This window comes from Citrus clementina, unplaced genomic scaffold, assembly GCF_000493195.1.
Source record: "Citrus clementina cultivar Clemenules unplaced genomic scaffold, Citrus_clementina_v1.0 scaffold_6, whole genome shotgun sequence".
Lineage (NCBI taxonomy): Eukaryota > Viridiplantae > Streptophyta > Magnoliopsida > Sapindales > Rutaceae > Citrus > Citrus x clementina.
This window is the reverse complement of record NW_006262139.1, coordinates 4,841,049-4,849,876: the sequence shown is the minus strand read 5'-3', so window position 1 is coordinate 4,849,876 and position 8,828 is coordinate 4,841,049.

Here is an 8,828-nt window from a genome sequence, read left to right as displayed (position 1 = left end):
ATAACAATATTTCTATCAACAATGTGGTAAGATTGTCCACTAAATAACTTAAATACACTCTCTGTCAACACTAAGTCAAGATAAACCACGAATACTAGAGGAGAGTTTTTTCTCTAATAAAATATAGTGTAAAGTCTCATCGTGTTAAACAATAATGATCTTGCACAAAGGAGCTGATATACCATGCAAAATCTAGACAAGATTTATTGTCTGTCAATGATGAGTCAAAACAATCCACATAAATCAGAGAGAGAGAGTGAATAAACTTAGCAAATTAAGTACATTGAGGCTTTACCTTCAACCCAAGTTTGAAACTAAATTTGCCACTCATAACTTAATTAGGGTAAAATGGTAATTTATTTAAATACGTACAAATACAAGATAAAATGAGAATTATACAAAATGGAGCTTAAATTTGAAGCTATCGAACTAAGGGAAGGAGCTCTCTATTTATAAATACAATGGGTAAAACATGACCATCGAAGGAAAATAATAAGATGCACAGGATTGGATGGAACAATTCATCAAGGTTGTGATTCGGTGTATTACATGTAATGTGCATGCATTTTCTGGTCGAATAGGACGCTAGTACGTCATCGGTCAATGTTATGTTAGCTGGGCCCTACCAATTAGCATACATCCTAAAATTATAATTTTGGCCTTTATGCTCTTTCTAAGTTTAGTTATCTGAGCTAAAAAATATTATCTGTTCTACTATTTGATTTCTTGTTAATCACTAAATGATAAAAATACCCTTGAAATATATAAAATACTAAAATTATGACAAAGCACATACAATCAAAATTTAAAGGACTTAAATAAACAAAGTAGAAATGTTCGAGAGAGATGGAGTGTGAAATGATGATTTTACACTTTATAAATATACATTCTCACTCAACAATCATGTAGGATGACTTGAGTTTGATCTTGTGGGCTAACTTGTGGATGCCTTTATTGCATGGCTACTTGTTGCTGAGCAAACATTTTGAAATACTAACTAGGCAACCCAAGAGGGGGGTGAATTGGGATTTTAAAAATTATCTTAGGCAAACCACACAAAAATTTAATCTAATGCCTTAATAAATTCGAAAACAATAAATTCAATAAAAGCACAATAATAAATGAGTAGGGGAAGAGAAAGCAAACTCAAGGATTTTTACGTGGTTCGGCAATCCCCGCCTACGTCCACGCCTCGAAGCACACCGGGCTTGAGGATTTCACTAAGCTAGCCTCCCAAGGCTTCAGACGCTTACAATTGACTTCCAAGGTGTCAATGGACCTTTACAACAAGAGATTATCCTCAATCTCTTAACCCAAGTGTATCCCAACACTTACAATCTTTTAACTTGATTTTACAAAAACGATTACAAATGAATCTCTCTTACACAATGTGTTTGATCACAAGTGAAAGCTCAATGTGTGAATGAATAAGATGAATACAAAGATTTAAAGCTCAATGAAAGTTGTATTTTCTATATTTTGCTCAATGATGATCGTTGGAATTCTTTTTGTTTGAATTGGATTGAGCTTATTTATAGTTGGAGCTGAAAAACTAGCCGTTACAAACTGTCTGCCCGAAAACGGTTCGCCGTTAACCATTAACGGTTAACCGTTTACGCTGGCCAAAGTTACCGTTGGGCCAATTTTCAAATAAACGGTTAGCCGTTTAGGCTTACCCTTTCGCCGTTAATTTCCAGAGACCTGCGAAACAAATTTGGTTTAACCGTTCTTACTAAACGGTTCAAGGTTAGCAATCTGGAAATAATCGGTTAACTGTTTTCAGTAAACGGTTCACCGTTAGTTTCCAGAATCATCATTTTAACAATACTTTGCAGAACATGCTTTCTGGAAATTATCGGTTAGCCGTTTTTAAATAAACGGTTAGCCGTTTGCTACAGTGATTGCTACAGTAACCTGCACAGTGCACTATTTTTTGAAATTACAGTTTGACCCCAAAACTTTAAAAAGAATAAAAACAATCAATTTCATAAAATCATTTTTCCATTAAATACAAAACATTTATAATGTGAAAATAATGATTTATTTAAAAAGAATATTAAATAATTTGAGCTTAAAAGATTAATCATTCTTAATCTTGTTTGTTATCATCAAAATCAATATTATGGAAACATATATGTTAACACATTTATGCTACTATTTTCTTGTTTATGGTTCTTCATCTGGTGAATATGGTCTTCAAAATTTTCATGTTCGCCAATGCTCCAGCTGCAAAAATTATTTATTGTCAAAATCCTACCCAAACTCCCTACAAATGTTTGGGGCGGGAATTTCACTAGGTCATGTGTCACAAGGATATACATTTTCTTGTTAAAATAAAGTTGGACTTGACTGAAAATTTTGGTTTAATAGTTTGTGATCCGCCTGATTCTGTTATGTAGTCTAGAAACTAAGGTCTAAGAGTGCATTCAAGAGTTAATATGGCCTAAATGAACTCTTATTGCAACTTTGGTTATGGTTTTTGTTTTATTGAATAGTTAATTTTTTCACTAAAAGCTTAATAGTAATTTTCTAGAATTATTTTAGCCTATAAAGTGTAATTAGGAATAATGTGAGAACAAGAATTATATTTTGGAAAATGAATACGAAATGTGTTTAAAAACTATTTTAGGAAATATTTATTGAACTAGATCTAGAAATGTTTTCTCGAAAATATTTTTGGGACAATACTAAAAATATTTTTTTAGAAATTATTTTTGGGAGAATATTGAAAATGTTTTCTCAGAGATTATTTTTGGAAGAATTGTGAAAATATTTTCTTAAAAATTATTTTTAAGAGAATGCTGAACATGTTTTCTTTGGAACTTTTTTTTTTGGGAAAATATTTTTGGATTGAATCTACAAATGATTATTAGAGAAAAATTGGTATTAGAAATGCTCTTAACTTAGTTTTAACTCTCTCTTGAATTTTCTTAACTAGAATGATGAAACTTGCTATTTATAGGTTTCATTTCTTCATTTTCATTAAATATCAATGGATGCTTAACATTAATATTTTTGCATTAATATCAATACATGCTTCACTTTAATTATAATGCATGCTTTTACATTAAAGATCAATACACACTTTGCATTAAATACCAATGTATGCTTATATCAATGAATTTTTCACATTAATTTTAATGCATGTTTTTACATCAAATATTAGTATATGCTTAACATTAATTATAATGCATGTTTTTACATTAAATATCAATGCCTGGAGGACATTAATTCTAATTGGGTCATTCTATAATGTCGTAATTAAATTTACGACATTGATGCCGTAATGGACATGGACCGTTAGATTTAAATAAAAAATCTCTACCATTAATTCTAAATAAATAGATAACATATTACCTAAGTAGCAGGTAATTACTCATTTTTGTTCAAGTTCCAAGTTATATTTACTAATTTTATGTGTGATTTATAAGTTTTATGAAACTTTTACAAGTTAATGTTAATTTACAAGTTTTATACAACATTTACAAGTTTTTGTTTTGTTTACAAGTTCTTCTTTCAATTTACAACTCCAACATTAATTAACCAATTTTTCCATTAATTTACTAGTTTTATGTGTGATTTACATATTTTTTGTTTTATTTCACACTTAATGTCAATTTACAAGTTCTATGTCATTTTTCTAAGTTTTTGTTTTGTTTACAAGTTCTTCTTGCAATTTATAACTTCAACATTAATTTACTTATTTTCCAATCAATTTACTAGTTTTATGTGTGATTTATACATTTTTTGTTTCATTTCACACTTAACGTCAATTTACAAGTTCTATGTTATTTTTCTAAGTTTTTATTTTGTTTACAAGTTCTTCATGCAAATTATAACTCCAACATTAATTTACTCAATTTTCCATCAATTTACTAGTTTTATGTGTGATTTATACATTTTTTGTTTTATTTCACACTTAATGTTAATCTACAAGTTTTATGTCATTTTTATAAGTTTTTGTTTTGTTTACAAGTTCTTCATGCAAATTATAACTCCAACATTAATTTACTCAATTTTCCATCAATTTACTAGTTTTATGTGTGATTTATACATTTTTTGTTTTATTTCACACTTAATGTTAATCTAAAAGTTTTATGTCATTTTTATAAGTTTTTGTTTTGTTTACAAGTTCTTCTTTCCATTTACAACTCCAACATTAATTGACTTATTTTTCCATCAATTTACTAGTTTTATGTGTGATTTACACATTTTTTATTTTATTTCACACTTAATGTCAATTTATAACTCCAACATTAATTTACTCATTTTTCCATCAATTTACTAATTTTATGTGTCATTTATACATTTTTTGTTTTATTTCACACTTAATGTAAATTTACAAGTTCTATGTCATTTTTATAAGTTTTTATTTTGTTTACAAGTTCTTCTTTCAATTTACAACTCCAACATTAATTTACCAATTTTTTCATTAATTTACTAGTTTTATGCGTGATTTAGATAGTTTTTGTTTTATTTCACACTTAATATCAATTTACAAGTTATATGTCATTTTTCTAACTTTTTGTTTTGTTTATAAGTTCTTCTTTCAATTTACAACTCCAACATTAATTTACCAATTTTTTCATTAATTTACTAGTTTTATGTGTGATTTAGATAATTTTTGTTTTATTTCACACTTAATGTCAATTTACAAGTTCTATGTCATTTTTATAAGTTTTTATTTTGTTTACAAGTTCTTCGTGCAAATTACAACTCCAACATTAATTTACTCATTTTTCCATCAATTTACTAGTTTTATGTGTGATTTATACATTTTTTGTTTTTTTCACACTTAATGTAAATTTACAAGTTCTATGTCATTTTTCTAAGTTTTTGTTTTGTTTACAAGTTCTTCTTTCAATTTACAACTCCAACATTAATTTACCAATTTTTTGATTAATTTACTAGTTTTATGTGTGATTTAGATAGTTTTTGTTTTATTTCACACTTAATGTCAATTTACAAGTTCTATGTCATTTTTCTAAGTTTTTGTTTTGTTTACAAGTTCTTCTTGCAAATTACAACTCCAACATTAATTTACTCATTTTCCATCAATTTACTAGTTTTATGTGTGATTTACACATTTTTTTTGTTTTATTTCACACTTAATGTCAATTTACAAGTTCTATGTCATTTTTATAAGTTTTTATTTTGTTTACAAGTTCTTCGTGCAAATTACAACTCCAACATTAATTTACTCATTTTTTCATCAATTTACTAGTTTTATTTGTGATTTACACATTTTTTGTTTTATTTCACACTTAATGTAAATTTACAAGTTCTATGTCATTTTTCTAAGTTTTTGTTTTGTTTACAAGTTCTTCTTTCAATTTACAACTCCAACATTAATTTACCAATTTTCACATTAATTTACTAGTTTTTCGTGTGATTTACATATGTTTAGTTTTATTTCACATTTAATGTCAATTTACAAGTTGTATGTCATTTTTCTAAGTTTTTGTTTTGTTTACAAGTTCTTCTTGTAATTTACAACTCCAATATTAATTTACCCATTTTTCTATCAATTTACTAGTATTATGTGTGATTTATACTTTTGTTGTTTCATTTCACACTTAATGTCAATTTACAAGTTCTATGTCATTTTTCTAAGTTTTTGTTTTGTTTACAAATTCTTCTTGCAATTTACAACTCCAACATTAATTTACCCTTTTTTCCATCAAGTTACTAGTTTTATGTGTGGGTTACAAAGTTTTTGTTTCATTTCACACTTAATGGAAATTTACAAGTTCTATGTCATTTTTCTAATTTTTTCTTTTGGTTACAATTTCTTCTTGTAATTTACAACTCCAACATTAATTTACTACATTTTGTATCAATTTTTACCACTCTAACGCTAATTTACCCGTTTTACCTTCAATCTACGAGTCATACGTGTAGTTTATAAATTTTTTGTCTTATTTCACATTTATTTGGAATTTAGGTTATTTAGTTTAGGTCAATTGCCTCAACTTAAATCCAATGTGAAAATGGTTAAAGAGTTGGATTATTGGCATTTTATGATTTAGATAGAATGATATAAGGGTGGGCATGAGTTGGGTTTGATAGGGTTAGTGAAATTCTAACCTGGTCTACTTTTTAATGAGCTAAGATAAAATCCATCCACTTAACTAAATAAACTTGTTTAACCCAATTCCACCCAAACCTTATATCGTCTGGTTAAGTTGATTAGGTTTAAGGTCAAATCAAAATTTTAAATTGAACAATGAAAATGATATGAAACTTGAAATGAAACTTATGAAAATCAAATATAAATCTTTTAAAATATGAAATTTTCATTCACTATCTAGTGTACGTAAAGAAAGTTAATAAATTAACTATCTTTAAATTAAGAAAATTTCCACAAAAAGCATATAGACTTTATTTCTCCTGCATCTCCTTTTCTAATTCCAAATTCAGACATTTTAGATAATTAGCTAGCATCATATACAAAAATAAAATGAAAATGATATATAATTATGTGCCGTTAAGTATTCACTAAAAAAATAAAAAGAAATTAAAACCAACTTACTTTTATATTAATCTTATAAAATAATAAATTTACTTATAAGAGAGTGTGATTTTGGTTTTGGAATTCTAGTCTAGAGCAGCAGATGCAAGAATGAAATAGCCTCTTTTATTAAAAGATTAAAAAGAATAAAAAATTAGATAAACCATTTAAGTCTTTATAATTTTGCAATGGAGAATTAACAAATTATCATTATCCTTCTTCTTCTTCTTCTTATTATTATTATTATTATAGATTTGGTTGGGTTAGACTGGTTAATTATAATTTATCCAACCCAAACTAATTATTAATTAGGTTTGAAAAAAACAAACCCAATTAAACCACTATAATCTGCTCATGGTGCATTTACTAATTAGTAATCAGAACGGGCTACAATCAGAATCAAGAATGTAAATAAGAATAAGTTATTTATTTGAGCTGTAGAAATTGAAGTCGGAATGAGATTTATTTCCATCGATGTGTTAAATTTGTCTTGAAATCGAAATGAATTATCATAATTTACTTAAATGCCCTTTGTTGATTATTGTCAATTGGTGGTAATAATAATAATAATAATAATCATCATCATCATATTTATTAAAATAGTATTATAATTATGATTACTAATTCATTATTGTTATTATTTATTAATTTCATGATTTTGTTATATGATTATTATTTATGAAAATATTATTGTAATCAAACTTTATAATAATTATTATAATAATAAGTTATTATTATTAATATTTTATTATATTATTATTAGTAAAAATATTATTATATTTATAATTTTATTGTTATTATATCAGTATGAAATTATTTCATTATTGTTTATTATAATATTATTATAATTCATTATAATTTATTAATCTTTTATTATTATTATTATTATTTATTTAATATTACCTAATTAAAATTTATAATAATTAATTAAAATATTTTTGTAGATATTATTTATTAAAAAATTCAATATTATAAAATTATGGCTTCATCAACAGCAAAAAAGTTTAAAAAAAACTTTTTTTATACTATCTATTTTTTCCCCTTTTTTGAAAATAAAAGGTGGAAAAAAAAACATTTCCCATTCAGTCTCAACGTCACTGTAGAAGAAAAAAAAATCCAAACAAAAAGCACTGCCCTGTCCGCCCCTAATGTTCATTCCCAAATGTGAATTTCTGTCTCAATTCTCCTAAATTTTAAGCCAAGATTCGCCAAATCCCAACCCGAATCCGCTGGCACGTGAACTGTGAAACCGTCGATCACAATGCAAATAGTTGGGAATGCAGATTGTCGAAGAGATGAGATGCAGATTGTCGTTCAGATTTTGGTGATGGTAAGGCTGTGGAACAGGCTGTATTTGTATGATTTATGGCATGTTTATGAGTTCTGGGTTGTTAAAAGCTTTAAAAAGATGCTTTTTTTTTTAGGTTTTTGGGCTTTTGGGTATTTGATGCCAGTTTATATCTTGTTTTCTTTGTGCAAATATCCACCTTTTCCGTAATTTATAACTTAAGTTTTGATTGAATGTTATTTTCTTGTTGTCCTTTGACCTGGGTTTATTTCCTCTTTATTATTAAAGAAATAGAAAGTTTGCTCTGATGCAAAATTTCTAGTTTCATTCAGACAAAATGGTTGACTCGCATTCCCAGTTGCAACCTAGATTTCATTTAGTGCTTGGAAACTTGAAGAACATTTATAAAGACAATTTTGACCTTGACTCAATTGATTTGTTTATCTGGAAGTTGAAAGTGTTAATGACCCTATTCCCAGTAAAGTTGCTGTGAATTCAACAGGTCTTTGCTGGAGTTTATTTGCAAGCTGCAGTTATTTGACTAGAATGTTCTTCTTTGTATGTTAAGATCTTATGCATTTAAGTGTAGACATGTTTTTCCTGTTTCTACCAGTTTTGAAGTCATTATTATGAGTTTTTTCATTCTGCCTTTTCCAGGAAATCTATCTTTCTTTAGGGTAATTGCATGTTCTTTTGCTTTTTTTGCCTTAATGTAGGTCTTGCACTTTCTTACTATATACTTAAGATGTGTTAGTTAGAATACATGCTTATGGAAAATCAACTGGGAATTCTCTGGCTTTTCTTTCAATATGCAGCTTTATACTTTGCCAGTGTAACTGTATCATTTTTTAGGGAAAAAAATAACTTTAATGTTAAGAATATGAGCTACATTTCAACCAGAAAACACAACTCAAATCTACATGCATTGGGTGGTGTTATTGCTTTGCAGGATTTTAATTCCTTTCATCTACAATCTTTCTCCAAGCGAGCTTTGAGGGCAAAGAACTTCATCTTTTGGAAAATCTCTTC